We start from the raw sequence: 21,801 nt of genomic DNA on the forward strand, positions 1-21,801 counted from the left end.
CAACAAGTCCACACTGATCCTCTGAACAATAACCCATCCAGAGCCATTCCCCTACCCTATGTTTACCCCTCACTTTGCAATTTAGCATGGCCAGTTCACCTGACCTGCACATCTTTGGATTCTGGAAGGAAACCGGAGCACCCGGAGGAAACCCACGCAGACACGGGGAGAAGGTGCAAACTCCACACAGACAGTCCCCCGAGGGGGAAACTGAACACTGGTTCCTGGCGCTGTGAGGCAGCAGTGCTAACCACTGAGCCTGCATGCTGCTGCACTTCTCTCTTCTGGTTTAATCATGATGTGAAGGTGTTGGTGTTGGACTGGGGCAGACAAGGTCAAAAGTCACACAATACCAGGTTACAGTCCAACAAGCTTTCAGAGCACTGCCTCTTTGTCAGATGAAGTAAGAGAGCACCCAGACACAGACTCTATAATCAGAGAGGTCAAAGATCAAGCAAACGGTGTGAGTGGAGTTTCGACAGACCGAATAATAGATCTCTGCAGGTATTCAACAGTGTCACACAGTGTGAGCTGAATAATGAGTGAAGGGATGACCTATAATCCGATTAATTAAGGCAGAGTCTTAGAGATGTACAGCATGGAAACAGACCCTTCGGTCCAACCCGTCCATGCCAATCAGATATCCCAACCCAACCTAGTCCCACTTGCCAACACCTGGCCCATATCCCTCCAATCCCTTCCTATTCATATACCCATCCAAATGCCTCTTAAATGTTGCAATTGTACCAGCCTCCACCACATCCTCTGGCAGCTCATTCCATGTATGTACCACCCTCTGCGTGAATAAGTTGCCCATTAGGTGTCTTTTAAATGTTTCCCCTCTCACCCTAAACCTCTGCCTGCTAGTTCTGGACTCCCCCACCCAGGGAAGAGACCTTGTCTATTTACCCTAGCCATGCCCCAGTGATTTTATAAACCTCTATAAGGTCCCCTCAGCCTCTGATGCTCCAAGGAAAACAGCCCCAGCCTGTTCAGCCTCTCCCTATAGCTCAAATCCTCCAACCTGGCAACATCCTTGTAAATCTTTTTTGAACTCTTTCAAGTTTCACAATATCCTTCCGAGTTACATGCAATATTCCAATAGTGACCTAACCAATGTCCTGTACATGACCAACCAACTCCTGTACTCAATACTCTGACCAATAAAGGAAAGCATACCAAACGCCGCCTTCACTATCTTATCTACCTGCGAGTTCACTTTCAAGGAGCTATGAACCTGCACTCCAAGGTCTTTTTGTTCAGCAACACTCCCTAGGACATTAGTGTACCATTAGTCTACATTAAGTGTATAAGTCCTGCTAAGATTTGCTTCCCCAAAATGCAGCACCTCGCATTTATCTAAATTAAACTCCATCTGCCACTTCTCAGCCCATTGGCCCATCTGATCAAGATCCTGTTATAATCTGAGGTAACCTTCTTTGCTGTCCACTACACCTCCAATTTTGGTGTCATCTGCAAACTTACTAACTATACCTCTTATGCTCGCATCCAAATCATTTATATAAATGATGAAAAGTCGCCTCTAAGCTGAAAAACAACCCTCCACCACTATCCTCTGTCTTATACCTTTGAGCAGGAGACAACAGCTTCGCTTCACTTGCAGGTCACCACTGATGATGTTACCTAGCCACGTAACGAAAGGTCTGGAAATCAAACCTACAACTCAGCGAGCAAACCTACACACTAAATCTCAACCTGAGCTACAAACCTTCACAAACCTTGCAAAAGTCTTTGGGCGCAACACACTACAACTTGCCCGAAGATGGGAAAGGAATGCCATCCGAGAGAGTTCCACCCGCGAACAACTGTACTTCCTGTGTGAATGTTTGAGAAAACAGGTACTGCCAAAATGTCTCCAATACAAACCGCCGATAAAAACACCTCAAGCCAGAGGTTTAACAGAACAAAACGGCCGCAAAATGCTCCGAGAACTAATCAGTGACGCCCACCACAGACTCCGAAAATACAAACGGAAAATTGCGCACTAAAAGCCGTTATTCAAACAAGCAACAAATCAAGAATGGACAGACGCGGTAGAATGAGCCATAAACACCAAACAACGACAAACACAGATAAAGGAAATCGGGACCTGAAGAAAAAACTGGACAAGCTCACAAACAAAGACAAAACCGATAACACAGGGACATGGATAAAGAACTTATCAGACCGGACCCTATCAGACACAGAAAAGGCGGTACTAGTAAAAGGATTAAATTTCAATTACCGAGACGCTGACAAGAAGGATTTCCTAGCGGCATTAGAAACCACATTGAAGGACAGCAATCTCACGGAAGAAACACAACAAACGATCAGACAGACAGTTGCACCTACTCTGAGCCGAAAGAGGGAAGGAAACAAACTGAACACACAAGAAAAGAAAGCCCTAGAAAACCTCAAAAAAGACAATAACATTGTTATATTACCTGCAGACAAAGGTCGGCTCACAGTCATCCTGAACAGAAGGGTCTACATCGAGAAAGCCAATGCACTACTCGCAGGCACCAACACCTACCAACAGGTGGTGCTAGACCCGACCCCACAACTAGGAAACAAAATGACATATCTCCGAAGAAAATTACACAATTCCGGACAATTAAACAAGACGGAATTCCAGAAAATGAAACCCGACGGGACCAACACCCTACGATTCTACGGACTACCAAAAATCCATAAACCAGGAGCCCCCCTCAGACCTACAGTTGCACCACCCGGAACAGCAACTTATAGTCTGGCCAAAGAACTACACGCAAGACTGAAATACCCCTAGTAGAAGAGTCACAGCACTCCATCCACTCCACCCAGGAATTCCTAAAAATCATCAAAAACACCAAAATAGAGGAAGACGAAGCAATGATCTCATTCGATGTAACAGCACTATTCACCTCCATCAACATTGACCTGGCAAAGGAAACACTTTTAGAAGAGACCATCACACACACCCCAACCACCATCAATCATGTTACCAACGAAAACATCATGAAGCTAGTGGACCTGTGCCTCACCACCCACTTCACTTTCAACAACATAGTCTACAAACAAACCAACGGCACACCCATGGCACCTGCACTATCAGGATTCATAGCAGAAGCGGTAATGCAAAGGCTAGAAAAAACAGCCCTACCAACCATCAAACCATCTGGGTCTGCTACATAGATAACACCTTTGTCATCACAAAACGAAACAAGATAGAAGAGACATTTAACATCATCAACAACACCCTCACAGGAATAAAGTTCACCAAGGAGGAAGAAACCGACAACAAACTCGCATTTCTGGACATCACAGTCGAAAGAAAGGACAACGGAGAACTACAAACCTGCGTATACAGAAAACCCCCGACAAACACTGACCAAATACTTAACTACACCAGCAACCATCCCAACACACACAAACGAAGCTGTATCAGAACACTATTCCAACGAGCCACCACACACTGCAGCATGGTCAAATTTCGGAAAACAGAGGAGAACCACCTATAAGACGTATTCAAGAAGAACGGATACTCAAAAATACAGTGCGCAGAATCCTCAAGAACAAACCACGACAAGCAGACCAAACACAACCAGAAACCCTAATCACCTTACCATACATCAAAGAAGTTTCAGAAATGACAGCCAGACTACTAAGACCCCTCGGAATCCTAGTAGCACAAAAACTCACCAACACTCTCAAACAAAAACTAACAAACTTAACCATGGACAAAACCAACGTCATCTACAAAATTCCATGCAAAGACTGCCACAAACACTACATAGGACAAACAGGCAGAAAGTTAGCCACCAGGATACACTAACACCAGCTAGCCACAAAAAGACACGACCCTCTCTCCCTCGTAGCCCTACACACGGATGAAAAAAGCCACCATTTCGACTGGGACAACACATCTATCCTGGGACAGGCTAAGCAAAGACATGCCAGAGAATTCCTAGAGGCCTGGCACTCCAATCACAACGCCATAAACAAACACATAGATCTAGATACCATCTATCAACCCCTCAGAAAACGAACAGGAAATGACATCACTACAAACCCCAGGAACCCCATCCAGGAGAAAGATATGAATAGAAAGCAGGAGACAACAGCTTCGCTTCACTTGGAGGTCGCCACTGATGATGTTACCTAGCCAGGTAACGAAACATCTGGATATCAAACCTACAGCTCAGTGAGCAAACCTACACCCTAAATCTCAACCTGAGCTACAAACCTTCCATGTCGATCATGTCAACGGCTCTGCCCTCATCAATCCTCTTTGTTACTTCTTGAAAAATCTCAATAAAGCTTGTGAGACATGATTTCCCACGCACAAAGCCATGTTGACTATCCCTAATCAGTCCTTCCCTTTCCAAATACATGTACATCCTGTCCCTTAGGATTTCCTCCAACAACTTGCCCACCACTGACGTCAGGCTCACTGGTCTATAGTTCCCTGGTTTTTCCTTACCACCTTTCTTAAATAGTGGCACCACGTTACCAACCTCCAGTCTTCTGGCACCTCACCTGTGACTATCGATGATACAACATTAAGAATAAGGTGGTGCTGGAGACACGCCAAATGACTGGAATAATATGCTCAGTATAGGAGTTGCATGCTCAGGGTATAATCAAAGTAACAAGTAGCACAAAACTGGACAAACTAATTAAGGTAGAGTGATCATAACACGTTATCAAGGTGATGATGTCAAAACAGGACAGTAAGGAGATTTTACAGAACAGTATAGTGGGGTCACATAGTGCGATATAAACCCAACATCATAGTTGAGGCCGGCTTCATGGGTACAGGCATAAGCCCTTAATCTGGAATCAATGCCCGAAATGTCAAATGTCCTGCTCCTCAGATGCTGCCTAACCTGCTGTGCTTTTCCAGCACCACCCTTTGAATCTGCAGTCCTCACTTTCTCCTACTTGGCCAATGGTGTCTATCTCATACACTGCAGGCAAGGACGCCTTGAGGCATGATATATTGGCAAGACTGTGCAGACATTACGACAACAGATGAATCCAACAATCGTCAGACAGGAGTGTTCCTTCCCAGTCTGGGAACATGTCAGTGGTCTAGGACATTCAGCCTCCGATCTTCAGGTAAGCATCCTCCAAGGCAGCCTTCGAGATACACAACAACGCAGAATCGGCGAGCAGAAGCTGTAGCCAAGTTCCGTACCCATGAAGCTGTACTCCACTCACACCATTTGTATGATCTTTTGATCTGTCTGATTAGAAAGTCTGTGCCTGGATGCTCTCTTCGTTGCACTTGGTGAAGGGGCAGCGCTCAGAAAGCTTGATGTCAATAAACCTGTTAAACTATAACCTGGTGATTCTTGACATGGTTTAATCAACATTCTTTTTATTGTATTACCAAGATTTGATGAATCAGAGGTAGGATGCCTGACTGTTTCTTTACTCTATATCCTGTTACTTGATTCTGAAATGGAATTGACTTCTCCCAAACCACCCCGCTGCACGCTATTTACTGGTTTAAAATTCTTGTGACCGTAATACTGAACCTTTCTGTTTGTGCACTGGATCCAGATAGATTCAGGTGGAGTCCATTCCAATAGTATAGTTCCCTCCTGTCCAAATACTGCTGCCAATACCCCACAATATGGACCCCCAGTCCCACACTGCTTCTTTCGCTACATGTTTACTTCCCTAACTTTCTTATCTCTGTGCCAATTTGCACATGGCTTGGGTAATAATCCAGAGATGATAACTGTTGAGGTCCTGTTTTTAGTTTTGTTCCTAATTCCTGATATTCCCCAAACAGGATCTCTTGCCTTTGCTGTTGGTTCCAACACGGATCCTCCCCCTCCAACTCCAATATCCTTTCAAGCAGTTCAAGATGTCCCTTGCCTCAGCACCAGGCAAGCAACATACCATGTGGAAGTCTCATTCTCATTTACAAATGATCCTATCTGTACCCCCAATTACAGAATCCCCAACACTATCACTTTTCGCACCTCCCATTTAAATGACCACTCCATCATAGTACAAAATGCCCATCCTCCCTCCAGTCCCTTTCTTCATCCACAGAGTGAGCAAGTAAGGGGTCAAGAGCTGAGGCTTCTCCAATCCTAAATTAAGGATCCCTCTACCGGCCGCACTTGTCATAGCCTCCTGTTCCTGGCCAAATTTGAAGTATTTAACTTACAGGTTTTATCTGCTTCCCAAAACACAGCATTCAGGTAACTCTCCCCAACTGTTGATGTATTAAAATGCATGAAGTTCAAACTCCAGTTCATCAATTCTGATTCCACGGGCAACCAGCACTTGGAGTGGTCACTGTGAACCACAGGTGACACAGTGGCTCAGTGGTTAGCACTGCTGCCTCACAGTGCCAGAGACCCGGGTTCAACTCCCACCTCAGGCGACTGACGGTGTGGAGTTTGCACATTCTCCCCGTGTCTGCGTGGGTTTCCTCCGGGTGCTCTGGTTTCCTCCCACAGTCCAAAGATGTGCAGATTAGGTGAATTGGCCATACTAAATTGCCCGTAGAGTTAGGCACATTAGTCAGGGGGAATGGGTCTGGGAGGGTTGCCCTTCGAAGGGTCAGTGTGGACTGGTTGAGCCGAAGGGCCTGTTTCCACACTGTCGAGAATTTAATCTACAATGGGGTTCAGCAGCTCCCAAGTCATACAGTTACAACACATCTCCTGGACTTTCATCTCTAAATTATTTGGCTTTTAATATTGTTAAAATTATCTTACTAGCATTTAGTCTAATGTTTCTCTGATTAACCATTTAATCTGAAAGCAATTTAGAATAGGTATTCAAATGAGTAATCACTTGCCAACCAATGAACTAACGACTTTTCCTGTGATGTTACTTTTTTCTCTACTGTCTGATCCTGGAGTCTCTTCCTTGCTCCTGGTTCTCTCTTCCCAAGCTCCCAAGGTTGTGTGTACATGCAATGGAGAACAAAGAATACTGAGAGGCCTGGGTAGAATGGGCGTGGAGAAGATGCTTCCATCAGTAGGAGACACCAGGGTACAGTCTCAGACTGAAGGGATGACCCTTTGGAGTAGAGATGAGAAGGAATTTCTTGAGCCAGAAGGAATAAAATTTGTGGACTCATTGCCACAGAAGGCTGTCAAGGCCAAGTCATTGGGGGGGCTTTAAAACAGAAATAGATGGGTTCTTGATTAATAAAGGGATCCAGGGTTACAGGGAGAAGGCTGAAGAATGGGGTTGAGAAACATAACAGCCACGATCAAATGGTGGAGCAGACTCGATGGGCCAAATGGCCTCATTCTACTTTTTTATTTTATGGTCTTATGTGTCCGCTCAATTTTTATTTTCTGCTCATTCTCCGGTCTCCTCCTCTGCTGTCTCCTCTCGTTCTCTCCCAAATCCAACTCTGCTGCAGACAAGGTATCTCCCTACTCATTCTCCATAAGTTAAAAAGGTGAGCAATTATAATCATGTTCAAATAACCACCCTGATTTTGTTCAAATATGTTGATAGACCCAAAGCGTAAATGATTAAGATAATAAAACGCATCCTTTCTGAATATATACTTACATGGAGTCAGAATTGAAAGCTTGTTTTGAATGATGAAAGAAGCAAAACTGAATTAGTAGACCTTTAGGTGGCACCATATAACAACACAGAATGGTCTTGTGGCACTTCAGTAGTCTGCCTGTAAAATCTATTCAAAACGGTGCCAGATCATGGCGACTGGAAAGCTTTTCATTGTATTTGACTGTTTTTCTCACTAAAATACATGTGACAATAAAATCATTGATTCATTCAATAAATGTCTGGGTTTGAGTCCCATTTACCTCAGAGGTGTGTAATAACATGTCGTAGCAGGCTAATTAAAATCATAGAAGAAATATGATCCTGGCACTTAAGAATCCTTACGTCACGTGTTATTTTAAAATTGCTTTTACACTTGAGAGCTAGAACAGGGAACATTACTTATGTAAGTAACTAGGAGAAAGTGAGGACTGCAGATGCTGGAGTACCAGAGGTGAAAAATGTGGTGCTGGAAAAACACAGCAGGCCAGGCAGCATCCGAGGAGCAGGAGAATCGATGTTTCGGGCATAAGCCCTTCTTCAGGAATGAGGCTGGTGTGCCAAGCAGGCTGAGATAAAAGGTAGGGAGGAGGGAATTTGGGGGAGGGGCACTGGGAATACGATAGGTGGAAGGAGGTGAGGGTGAGGGTGATAGGCCGGAGAGGGGGTGGGGGTGGGGGCAGAGAGTTCAGGAAGAAGATTGCAGGTCAAGAAGGCGGTCTGAATCCGAGGATTGGGACTGAGATAAGGTGGGGGGAGGGGAAATGAGGAAGCTGGAGAAATCTACATTCATCCCGTGTGGTTGGAGATAAGTAACTATTCAACTGTTTGCTTTGCAAAATGTCAGAACATTAAATGAAAGGTAACATTGCATACTATACAACCATAAAGCCAGGTGACAGCTTGCAGTAAAATCCTGGTGATCTGACAGGGACATATAAGCCTGGCCTTCCTTTGTATGTTACCCCATCGAAACCCTAGAATGTATTGGGAAATTAACTATAGAGAAACTTGGTATATTTGCCATGTTTTATATCCTATTAGAAGTCTCCATTTGAGCATTGGTCGACCAGTGGGAGACATGACTGTGCAGTCTTGTACAACTGACCAATTCGATTTTGGAACTGGGAGATATGGAGAGACATATCCCTCTTCAATTCCTTACTGACCACCTGTTCCTCCCACCCAACTTTTATCTTCACATTGATCTTCCAAATCTCCAACCACACCCGATGCTTCTGACTCCAACATCTCACATATCAAGGGTGGGAGAACAAGGATAGCCCTTTGTGCCTGATCACCATTCAGTAAGATCATAGCGAGGAATAAGATGGTGTTATTTTCTGGGTCTGTAGATTGTGAAGGAGCAAAAATGGCCTTTAGTACAGTGATGTGTGCTTCTTGTCAGATGTGGGAGTTTAAAGAGAGTTTAAGGGTTACTGCGGATTAAATCTGCAATAAATGCTGTTCGTTGCGAGTCATTCACATCAAATGGATCGGTCAGAAAGACAATGAGGAATTTGCAACAGCAACAGTATGTGATGGATGGCAGTAACAGGAAAGGGGGAAAGTCTCAGATACAGTCACAGAGATGAGTTAACTCCAGGAAGGGTAAGAGAGGTAGGCAGGAGACCTCTGTGGTTATACCCATTTCAAATAGGTATGCTGTTTTGGAAAATGTAGGGGGTGATGGATTCTCAGGGGAACGTAGCACGAACAGCCAAGTGCCTAGTATTGAGAATGGCTCTAATGCAACGAGGGGTGCGTCGGATTCCAAGAGATCAATTGTGTTAGGGGATTCTTTAGTCCGAGGTACAGACAGACGTTTCTGTGGCCAGCAGAGAAAAAGCAGAATGGTGTGTTGCTTCTCTGGTGCCAGGATCAAGGATGTTTCAGAAAGGGTGCAGAATGTTCTCACGGGGGAGAGGGGCCAGCAGGAGGTCATTGTCCACATTGGAACCAACGACATTGGAAGGGAAAAGGTTGAGATTCTGAAGGGAGATTACAGAGAGTTAGGCAGAAATTTAAAAAGGAGGTCCTCAAGGGTAGTAATATCTGGATTACTCCCAGTGCTACAAGCTAGTGAGGGCAGGAATAAGAGGATAGAGCAGATGAATGCATGGCTGAGGAGCTGGTGTATGGGAGAAGGATTCACATTTTTGGATCATTGGAATCTCTTTTGGGGGTAGAAGTGACCTGTATGAGAAGGATGGATTGCACCTGAATTGGAAGGGGACTAATATACTGGCAGGGAAATTTGCTAGAACTGCTTGGGTGGATTTAAACTAGTAAGGTGGGGGGGTGGGACCCAGGGAGATAGTGAGGAAAGAGATCAATCTGAGACTGGAACAGTTGAGAACAGAAGCAAGTCAAACAGTCAGGGCAGGCAGGGACAAGGTAGGACTAATAAATTAAACTGCATTTATTTCAATGCAAGGGGCCTAACGGGGAAGGCAGATGAACTCAGGGCATGGTTAGGAATATTGGACTGGGATATCATAGCAGTTACAGAAACATGGCTCAGGGATGGGCAGGTCTGGCAGCTTAATGCTCCAGGATACAAATGCTACAGGAAGGATAGAAAGGGAGGCAAGAGAGGAGGGGGAGTGGCATTTTTGATAAGGGATAGTATTACAGCTGTGCTGAGGGAGAATATTCCTGGAAACACATCCAGGGAAGTTATTTCGGTGGAACTGAGAAATAAGAAAGGGATGATCATCTTCTTGGGATTGTATTATAGACCCCCTAATAGTCAGAGGGAAATTGAGAAACAAACTTGTAAAGAGCTCTCAGCTATCTGTAAGAATAATAGGGTGGTTATGGTAGGGGATTTTAACTTTCCAAACATCCACTGGGACTGCCATCGTGTGAAGGGTTTAGATGAGAGGAATTCGTTCAGTGTGTACAAAAAAAATTTCTGATTTAGTATGTGGATGTACCTACTGGAGAAGGTGCAAAATTTGACCGACTCTTGGGAAATAAGGCTGAGGTAACTGGAGTGTCAGTGGGGGAGCACTTTGGGGCCAGCGACCATAATTCTATTTGTTTTAAAATCATGATGGAAAAGGATAGACCAGATCTAAAAGTTGAAATTCTAAATTGGAGAAACGCTAATTTTGATGGTATTAGGCAAGAACTTTCAAAAGCTGTTCAAAAACTTTCAAAATGTCCATATTACAGAGGAGGAAGTGCTAGATGTCCAGAAATGGTTAAAGGTGGATAAATCCCCAGGACCTGATCAGGTATACCTGAGAACTCTGTGGGAAGCTAGAGAAGTGATTGCTGGGCCTCCTGCTGAGATATTTGTATCATCGATAGTCACAGGTGAGGTGCCGGAAGACTGGAGGTTGGCAAATGTGGTGCCACTGTTTAAGAAGGGCGGTAAAGACAAGCCAGAGAACTATAGACCAGTGAGCCTGACCTCAGTGGTGGGCAAATTGTTGGAGGGAATCCTGAGTGACAGGATGTACATGCATTTGGAAAGGCAAGGACTTATTAGGGATAGTCAACATGGCTTTGTGCATGGGAAATCATTTTGAAGAAGTAACAAAGAGGATTGATGAGTGCAGAGCGCTAGATGTGATCTATATGGACTTCAGTAAGGCGTTTGATAAGGTTCCCCATTGGAGGCTGATTAGCAAGGTTAGATCTCATGGAATACAGGGAGAACTAGCCATTTGGTACAGAACTGGCTCAAAGGTAGAAGACCGAAGGTGGTGGTGAAGGATTGTTTTTCAGACTGGAGGACTGTGACCGGTGGAGTGCCACAAGGATCGGTACTGGGTCCTCAACTTCTTGTCATCTGCATAAGTGATTTGGATGTGAGCATAAGAGGTACAGTTAGTAAGTTTGCAGATGACATCAAAATTGCAGGTGTAGTGGACAGCAAAGAAGGTTACCTCAGATTACAACAGGATCTGGACCAGATGGGCCAATGGGCTGAGAAGTGGCAGATGAAGTTTAATTCAGATAAATGTGAAGTGCTGCATTTTGGGAAAGCAAATCTTAGCAGGATTTATACACTTAATGGTAAGGTCCTAGGGAGTGTTGCTGAACAAAGAGACCTTGGAGTTCAGGTTCATAGCTCCTTGAAAGTGGAGTCGCAGGTAGATTGGATAGTGAAGAAGGCGTTTGGTATGCTTTCCTTTATTGGTCAGGGTATTAAGTACAGGATTTGGGAGGTCATGTTGCGGCTGTACAGGCCATTGGTTAGGCCACTGTTGGAATATTGCATGCAATTCTGGTCTCCTTCCTATCGGAAAGATGTTGTGAAACTTGAAAGGGTTCAGAAAAGATTTACAAGGATGTTGTCAGGGTTGAAGGATGTGAGGTATAGGGAGAGGCTGAACAGGCTGGGGCTGTTTTCCCTGGAGCGTCGGAGGTTGAGGGGGGACCTTATGGAGGTTTACAAAATCATGAGGGGCATGGATAGGATAAATAGGAAAAATTTTCCACCCTGAGTGGGTTGCTCTTCGGAGAGTTGGTGAGGACTTGTTGGGCCGAAGGGTCTGTTTCCACACTGTAAGTAATCTAATCTAATCTAATCTAATCTTATATAAATGATTTGGATGAGAATTTAGAAGGTTTGGTTAATAAGTTTGCAAATGACACCAAGATTGGTGCTATAGAGGGCAGTGAGGAAACCCACAACCACATGATAAAGGAGCAGTGCTCCAAAATCTAGTGCTTCCAATTAAACCTGTTGGACTATAGCCTGGTGTTGTGTGATTTCTAACGTTACCTGGTGTGGTGAAAAAATTATGTCCCAATACATGTGTGAATCTAACCGGAATGGAGGTGTTGCTTAGTCCCGTGTGAATCTTATTACACACCTCCCCGTGTGAATCTTCTTATCTGTATGTAACCAGAATGGAATGTGTTTTTTAGCCTTGCTCTGCTGTTCACATGAATGTTTATATCTGGAAAAGAGTATATCAGCTGGAAAAGTCTCCAGTTCGGTGAGTCTGCTCCGGGGTTACGTTTAACCGCCGAGCGTGGGTTGTTGGCAACCGCTCTACGAGAACTGACGGCTCCCAGTTCCGGTAACATGTAGAGTGAGTATAAGCCAGACCCGGGAGTCTGCTCCGGGGTTACGTTTAACCGCCGAGCGTGGGTTGTTGGCAACCGCTCTACGAGAACTGACGGCTCCCAGTTCCGGTAACATGTAGAGTGAGTATAAGCCAGACCCGTTGTAAGATGAGACCTGGTTTTGGCGACGCTGCGGGGAATAAAATGCTCATATTCTAGCAGACTCGCCTCTTGGTCGTTTGTTCTGTGTCAGACTACTCTCCTACGAACCTGACCTTGAGAATTTTTTAAAACATTTGGCGTAGTCGAGCAGGGTCAATCGCAATTGAGGAGAGATTTTGATACAGAACAATGTTTTGGAAAAAGACTAAGAAACCAGAAGAACAAACTGTGGAGGTCCCGACCGTCCCGGGATGGCATGACGTGGCAGTTTGTTTGAGAAATGGTGGGGGGCGACCGGAGGAACCCCAGGGTCGCTGCTGTCCACCCTTGAGAGGATCCCAGTCCTGCCGAAGAACCCCTTGCCTGGGGTACAGCGGAGGATGTGGGCATGTCCAAAAAGCTGAAGCGGAGTTAACAGAATTGAATGGGATTGAACTGAACTGAACTGAGTGGAACTGAACTGAATTGAACTGAAGTGAATCAAATTGAACGGAACAAAATGGAACTGAGCTAAATTGAATTGAAATGGACGGAACTGAATTGAACACAATTGACTGAACTGAAATTAACTGAAACGAATTGAACTGAATTAAGCATAATGTAACACATGTATTGGGCCAAGCAGTGGAATGTGGTGAAAAAATTATGTCCCAATACATGTGTGAATCTAACCGGAATGGAGGTGTTGCTTAGTCCCGTGTGAATCTTATTACACACCTCCCCGTGTGAATCTTCTTATCTGTATGTAACCAGAATGGAATGTGTTTTTTAGCCTTGCTCTGCTGTTCACATGAATGTTTATATCTGGAAAAGAGTATATCAGCTGGAAAAGTCTCCAGTTCGGTGAGTCTGCTCCGGGGTTACGTTTAACCGCCGAGCGTGGGTTGTTGGCAACCGCTCTACGAGAACTGACGGCTCCCAGTTCCGGTAACATGTAGAGTGAGTATAAGCCAGACCCGGGAGTCTGCTCCGGGGTTACGTTTAACCGCCGAGCGTGGGTTGTTGGCAACCGCTCTACGAGAACTGACGGCTCCCAGTTCCGGTAACATGTAGAGTGAGTATAAGCCAGACCCGTTGTAAGATGAGACCTGGTTTTGGCGACGCTGCGGGGAATAAAATGCTCATATTCTAGCAGACTCGCCTCTTGGTCGTTTGTTCTGTGTCAGACTACTCTCCTACAAACCTGACCTTGAGAATTTTTTAAAACACCTGGGAATGAAGTGACATCTTGATCAACTGAGCCAGTGTGGCTGAGGATTTGAAGATAGTGTTTAAATTATATAAATGTAAGGTTTTGTATTTTGGTGGGTCAAACCAGGGCAGGACTTACACAGTCAATGTTAGGACCTTAGGGAGTGTTATTAAAGAAAGCGATCTCAAGGTACAGGCTCTAGCTCCTTGACAGTCACAGGTGGACAGGGTGGTGAAGGCAGCTTTCAGAATGCTTGCTTTCATCGGTCAGGGCATTGAGTATAAGAGTTGGGATGTCTTGCTGCAGCTGTACAAAACATTGATGAGGCCAAATTTGGAGTACTGTGTGCAGTTCTAGGGTCTGTACTGTAGAAAGGATATTATTAAACTAGAAAGAGTGCAGAAAAGATTTATTAAAATGCTACCTGGATTGGAAGGGTTGAGTTATAGGGTGAGGTTGGATAGGCTCTTCCCTGGAGCGTAGAAACTGAAGGGTGACCTTATACATGTCTATAACATCATGAGAGGCTTAGCTAGGGTAGATAGCCAAAAGCTTTTGCCCATGTTAGGAGAGTATAAAACTAGACAGCATAGGTTTAAGGTGAGAGTGGAGAGATACGAAAGGGTCCGGAGGGCAATTTGTTTACATAGAAGGTGGTGAGTGTCTGGAATGGGCTGCCAGACATAGTAGTGGGAGCGAGTACAATGTTTTCATTTTAGACAAGTACATAGATGAGGTAGGTATGGAGGGACCAAACGCAATGGGACGAGTTCAATTGTGAAAACTGGGTGGCTTGGACAGGTTGAGGGAAAGGGCTGCTTTCACATTGTAGGCCTCTATGACTCTATCTCAGAGCTGTGTGATTTACATAACTGTTTTCTTTTTATCCTTTCTACCAAAGTGGACATTTTCACATTTTCCCACATTATAATTATTTTCCAGATCTTTGCCCACTCACTTAACCTATCTTTGGATGCTCCTAGTATTATCTTCACAACTCACCTACCTATCTTTGTGATGTCAGCAAATTTAGCTGCTATATTTTTGGTCCCTTCATTCAAATCATTTCCATGAACTCTAAAGAGTTGAGGCCTCAGCACCGACTCCTGTGGCTGTCCACAAAGCACCAATTTTGGTGTCACCTGCAAACTTACTAACTATACCTCTATATTCTCATCCAAATCATTTATATAAATGACAAAAAGCAGTGGATCCGGCACCGATCCTTGTGGCACACCACTGGTCATGGGTCTCCAGTCTGGTAAGCAACCCTCTGCCATTATCCTCTGTCTCCTACCTTTGAGCCAGTTATATATCCAAATGGCCAGTTCTCTCTGTATTCCATGTGATTTAACCTTATTAACCAGTCCACCATTGGAACCTTGTCAAATGCCTTACTGAAGTCCACCACTCTGCCTTAATTGAATTGAATTGAATTGAATTTATTGTCACGTGTACCGAGGCACAGTGAAAAGCTTTGTCTTGCTAGCAATATCGGCAGATCACATAGTTAAGTAGTATTGATAAGTAAATAATAGGTAAACACCAGCAAAAACAAAAACACAGGTACAGGCATGATTTGGAGAAAATGTTAAAACAACAGTAGGGTAGAAACTGTTTCAAAACCAGCTGGCGCACGTGTTCTGGCTTCTTTACCTTCTCCCCGATGGTAGAGGTTCTCAAAAAACATTGAGGGTGAGATGTATCTTTGAGAATGCTGGCGGCCTTTCCTTGACAGCGAGCCTGGTAGATGGATTCTATAGATGGGAGGTTGGCCTTTGTGATTGTCCAGGCCAAGTTCACCACTTTCTGTAACCGTCTCCAATCTTGAATGGTACAGTTGCCATACCAGGTAGTGATACATCCAGACAGAATGCTGTCGATGGCGCATCTGTAAAAAGGGTATTCACCATCATGCCAAATTTCCTCAGTTGCCTAAGGAAGAAGAAATGTTGTTGGGCCCTTGTAACCAGTGCATCCACATGAAGAGTCCAAGAAAGCTTATTGTGGATAACCACTCCCAGGAGCTTGACATTCTCCACTTGTTCCATCTCTGTGCTGTTAATGTGTAGGGGAACATGAATAACATCACATCAAAAGTCAATAATGAGTTCCTTGGTTTTGCTGGTTGAGAGCTGGGTTGTTCTCAGTGCACCATTTTTCCAGGTCTTCCACCTCCCGTCTGTTGTTTGTTTCGTTGCCATCTGAGATTTGACTGAATATGGTGGTGTCATCAGCGAACTTATAAATGGCATTAGTCTGGTATTTGGCGACGCAGTCATGGGTATACAGTGAGTATGCACTCCAGGGGCTCCAGTGATGAGTGTTAGTGAGGATGAAATATTGTCCCCAATCTTCACTGACTGTGGCCTGTGGGTCAGGAAACTGAGGATCCAGTTGCAGAGAGTGGGGCTTAGTCCGAGATCACTAACTTTAGATTATTAGATTCCCAAAAGTGTGGAAACAGGCCCGTCAGCCCAAGCCGACCCACCGAAGAGTAACCCACCCAGACCCATTTCCCCTCTGACTAATGCTTTTAACACTATGGGCAATTTAGCATGGCCAATTCACCTGATCTGCACATCTTTGGACTGTGGGAGGAAACCCACAGGGAGAATGTGCAAACTCCACACAGACTGTCACCCGAGGCTGTAATCGAACCTGGGACCCTGGTGCTGTGAGGCAGCAGTGCTAACCACTGAGCCACCATGCTGCCCTGATTTAGTAATCAGTCTCGAGGGGATAATAGTGTTGAAGGCTGAACTATAGTCAATGAGTAGGATTCTTATGTAGCTGTTCTTGGTGTCAAGATGTTCTAGGGAGGAGTGAAGAGCAAGTGATATGGCATCTGACGTGGATCTGTTGGTCCGATAGGCAAACTGGAGTGGGTTAAGAGTAGTGGGGAGGCTGGAGTTGATTAATGCCGTGACTGCCTTTCAAAGCACTTTATGACCACCGCAGTTAGGGCCACTGGGTGGTAGTCATTGAGACATGCTGCATGAGCCTTTTTAGGCACAGGGATGATGTTGGCTTTCTTGAAACATGAATCCTCTCAGTCAGTTTCTCAAAAAACAAATCAGTGAGACGTGATTTCCCATGCACAAAGCCATGTTGACTCTCCCTAACCAGTCCTTGCCTTTCCAAATGTGTGTAAATCTTGTTCCTCACAAACCCAACTCAACCCCCCCCCCCCCCACCCCCCACCACTCCCCAAGCAATTTGTTTACCACTGATGTCAGGCTCACCAGCCTACAGTTATAGAATCATAGAGTCATACTTTCCTTACCACCTTCCTTAAGTAATGGCATCAAATTAGCCAACCTGCAGTCTTGCAGCACCTCATCTGTGGCTATCGATGATACAAGTATTTCATCAAGGGGCCCAGCAATCACTTCCCTAGCTTCCCACAGAGTTTTGGGGTACACCTGATCAGGTCTCTTCTTCAAAGGAAATCCAACAAATTAGTTAAGCCTGATTTCCCTTTGAGCAAACCATGTTAGCTCTGCCCGATGACCTTGAACATATCGAAGTGCCCCATTATAATGTTTTCATTGATAACTTCTAACATTTTCCCTATGACAAATGTTAAGCTAACTGGCTTGCAGTTTCCTGCTTTCTGCCTCTCTTTTTGAACAAAAGGAGTTCCCTTAGCTCTTCTCCAATCTAAAGGAAACTTACCTTAAATAGAGTCATACAGCACGGAAACACACTCTTCAGTCCAACCAGTCCAAGCCGATCACGTTCCCAAACTAAACTAGTCCCACCTGCCTGCTTTTGTTCCGTATCCCTTCAAACCTTTCCTATTCATCTACTTATCCAATGTGTTTTAAACATTGTAATAGTGTTTGCATCCACTACTTCCTCGAGCAGTTCATTCCACACACGAACCACAAATCTAATGAGTTTTGGAAAATTGAAACTATCACATCAACTGTACTATTAGCTTCTTCTATCAAGACCCCAGGATGAAATCCATCAGATTCTTTCACCTAAAAGGTATGCATATGTCCAGAATTCACACTGCTCACATGCTTAGTACTGCAGATTTTTAAGTCAAACATAATTTGCCAGTTGGAGGCACAACCCTGCAGTGCATCTGAACCTGCCTGTAGTAATCATGATAAATTTTACATATCCTGTACAAAATTTGCAGATCATTACTTCCAAACCCACATTCAAATCATCCATGACTAATATTAAGGAAATGTAAAATGTCGGACTGGAAACTAATTATACACTGGAAGAAAGGCAATTTTAAGACAGTAATCACTACTTGGAGGCACAACCCTGGAAATTTTTTGAAATTATTAGATGCAGTGTCTTCATGGATGGATGACTTTTCATGAAATATCTTTGTTATCCATAAATAGTTTATTAAAACTAAATTAGTTCCAGTACCTTGCGTATCCAGATACAGTCATTTGTCATTTGCAAGCCAGCAGTTATGAAGGCATACACTATTCTGAGCTTTACAAAGAGAGGCAGGAGGTGATGTAGAACTTGTATAACATGTGTAAGACCTCACCTGGAGTATTGTGTACAGTTTTGGGTGCTACATCTTAGCAGTATGTGAATGCATTGGAGAGAGAGTGCAGTAACAATTTACAAGAATGAATCCAGGAATAAGAAACATCAGGTATGAGGAAAGATTGAGGAAGATCTCTTTGAAGAGAGGAGGGCTCAAAGAAGGTAGATGGAAGTTTTCAAAATCAGGAGCAAGCTGAATAGATAAATAGGGAGAAGTTGTTCCTGTTTGTAAAAGGAAGATGATCTAAAGGGTCTAGACTTAAAAAGTGACGTGCAAAAGCAAGAACAATGTAAGAAAAAACTTCTTCACCCAGCAATTAGTCCCAAGTATGGAATACACTGACTGGAAATGTGGTAAAAGCAGGTTCAGTTGAGGCATCCAAGAGGGGATTGGATGATCATTTGGAAATCAATAGTTTGCAAATGTATGGTGGGAAATGCAGGAGATTGTTACTACATTATGATGCTTGTTTGAACAGCTAGTGTAACATGATGGACTGAATGGCCTCCTGAGCTGCCACAATTCTGTGATCCTGTGATTTGTCTTTGTTACCAATCGTATCTGGGCAACACTTCTCATCACAGTATCTCAATGGGACAAGGTTTAAGCTTGCACAGTGGAACGGGCTGAATTAGTTTAGTGTGTACAGTTCCACCTGATTAAATGTCTTCAGAATTTATTTAGACCAATAGAACTAATGTGCTTGGAGTTTGTTCAGTTCCACATGGTAGAAAACATTGAGTATTTTTTATAATGGCTATTAGCCATATGTTCTTTTATGTTCAATTCAATAGAGTGGCTCAGACGTGCTGTAGACAATCAAAGCTTACAAACTCCAAGGAATATCAGCTGCCTCACTACTGATCTCGAGTAGTATCCTAATGGAATATTATTTGCAGGCAAAATAGTCAATCTGGAGTATTGCATTTGACAACCTGGGGCAAATTTGACAAGGATCACTACTTGCTAACAAAGAAAGCTGACACACTTGGCATATGCATGTCTGCAAATCAAAAGAAATCCTGAAGAAGGGCTTATGCCCGAAACGTCGATTCCCCTGCTACTCGGATGCTGCCTGGCCTGCCGTGTTTTTCCAGCACCACACTTTTCAACTCTTAAAATTTAAAGTTTAGAAATTTTTTTTTCCCCTGATTTAAAATCCCCCCCCCCCCCCCCCAAAATAATTAAACACAAGATCAAATATATGATTCCAGTCAGCACAGGTCTACAACTGTCTTTTAAAATCTGTAGTTGGCTGGGTCAGTGAACTGTGTTAATTGACTCCTGTGTGCTCTGCTTAATTGTCCACAGTTTGCCTCCTTGCACGTGGTACCTTGTGATAATCTCAGGAAGTTAATTGTGGGAGAGATCAAAGTTCAGCTTCTCAGCAGGGGAATGAAACTCTGGCATTAAGTTCTTGAAACTTTAACAGAGCGGAGCTTCCCAACAGTGAATCTTTCATATGCATTTATTAGGGGGGAGTTTGGGTCTCACATGAATTAATCTATAAATCCACATGAAGTTCCAGCTGAGATTAGAATGAGAGAGAGAGAGAGAGAGAGAGTTTTAATTAATTTCATTAGCAATGGTCATGTAAATCATTTAAGATTAATTTGCCATTTATTCTTTTTCAAGAAAGTAGTCAGCTTAAAAGAAAAATAGTTAAATTGCACCAACATGTTCAGATGCTGATGCAGCAGACAGACAAGAGCTTTTTTGTGAAAATGCAATGTGCATTAACCCTTGAGGCATTATTTGGAAATGAAATGTGAGGCAACTCTGTATCACACCAAGAAATGTCAAAGCAATAGTGTTTAGTTAAGGACAGGAACCAAGCCCAAGCATCAGAGAGTAGATTGGATAGCACCTAGGAAGATAGGGAGTGGTGAGACCAGGGGGTAACAGACACCTTGCACTGTTGGAGTGTGTGAAAACAAGTCTAAAACAGACCATATCAGAATTTGAGAAATGTACTGTCTATGTGACTTGCAATGTATACATATCTGATGAATCCTTATTGAGTTAACTACCTTGAAGTTTTGTGCTCAATAAATGATCATTGACATGTACCTCCATGTATTATTTTGTAAAATAATCTACCATGACATACTTGCATGGCTTGAGTGCTCATTGAAAGGAAATCTCGCAAGATTTAAATTTAAATTCCATGTTAAGTGAAAAGCGAATACTGTATATATGGTATGCAGCAGGCGAGGTGGTGTCATTGCTGGAATCTCTGCTTTCTCCTCTTTAGGGAAAGCTGTGATAGGCTGAGAAAGAGATTGGAAGGAGGCAGGCAAAAGGCATTGAGGCAAGGCTGATTGAGACAAGGAGGGAAGGAGGCTTACTGAGTCAGGGGAGAAAGGAAATCATATGGAGGTGTCTGGGTGTGGTTGGAAGTGGGGAAAGGAGGATATCCAAGGCAAGGAAGGAGAGAGTGATAGAGGCTATTTGAGTCAGGCAAGAGGAAGAGAGGCTGTCCGAGGTGGTGGGGGAAGGTGACGTTGCAAGTATATCTGAAGGAGGAAAGAACCAAGCATCATGGCTGTGGTGATGATCTTGTTGATGGAGAAGAGGCATTCAGGGAATGGATGACCAGATAGAGGGACTGGTATTATTAATGGTGGGGTTCTGGGTTTTGAACTCAGGGTATTGGCAGCAGAGAGAAAGGTCACATTAAACAGGAGATTGAGAGACAGTAAGATGGGAGTTCTAAGGTCGTAGAACTTAGATGGTCATGTATTGGATGGTCTTGTATTGAGGAGTCACAGAATTGTGGCGTGGAAAATGGGAGGGACTAGGATGGACAAGCAAATGCTAATAGGTGTAGGCACAGAAAGGAGAAAATACATGTAAAGGGTGATGGTCATATAACATCATGGATACTGCGTGAAGTTTCAAAGCTACAGGGAGAAAAATGGCTATCTTGATAGGTGATAATGGGGGAATGCTGGCTCAGTGGTTAGCACTGCTGCCTCACAGTGCCAGAGACCTGGGTTTGATTCCAGATTTGAGTGACTGTCTGTGTGGAGTTTGCACAGTTTCCGTGTTTCTGCATGGGTTTTCGCTGGATGCTGCGGTTTCCTCTCTCAGTCCAAAGACATGCAGGTGAGAATACTCTGGCCATGCTAAATTGTCCCTTAGTGTTCAGGGATATGCAATGGGAGGTTAAATGGTGGGTAACGTTTCAAAACTGACTTACGCCATTTCTTTCAGCTGGTCCTGAAGATACAGCAGCTCCAGACATTCTTTTTTAAACATTTGCAGGATGTGGGTGTTTCTGGCTGACCAGTATTTATTGCCTGTCTCTACTTGCCCTTGAGAAGGTGGTGGTGAGCTGCCTTCTTGAACTGCTGCA

General features: G+C 44.0%; 2 long non-coding RNA genes across 3 annotated transcripts in view; one reads left to right on the top strand and one right to left on the bottom strand.

Annotated features, from left to right (window-relative positions):
• LOC148141156 (uncharacterized) overlaps nt 1-21,801 on the bottom strand; it is a 62,447-nt gene that overhangs the window by 22,440 nt on the left and 18,206 nt on the right. The window lies entirely within an intron of this gene.
• Nucleotides 7,541-21,801, top strand: part of LOC122564347 (uncharacterized) — a 28,756-nt gene continuing 14,495 nt past the window's right edge. Inside the window, exon 1 of one of the 2 annotated variants that reach the window (XR_015752899.1) lies at nt 7,541-8,114. This is a non-coding gene — a long non-coding RNA (uncharacterized LOC122564347). The remainder of the gene's footprint in view (nt 8,115-21,801) is intronic. The other variant, XR_015752898.1, reaches the window with a different exon arrangement.

This window comes from Chiloscyllium plagiosum, unplaced genomic scaffold (genome assembly GCF_037043375.1).
Source record: "Chiloscyllium plagiosum isolate Xiang-an unplaced genomic scaffold, Cpla_swu_hap1 HiC_scaffold_34, whole genome shotgun sequence".
NCBI lineage: Eukaryota > Metazoa > Chordata > Chondrichthyes > Orectolobiformes > Hemiscylliidae > Chiloscyllium > Chiloscyllium plagiosum.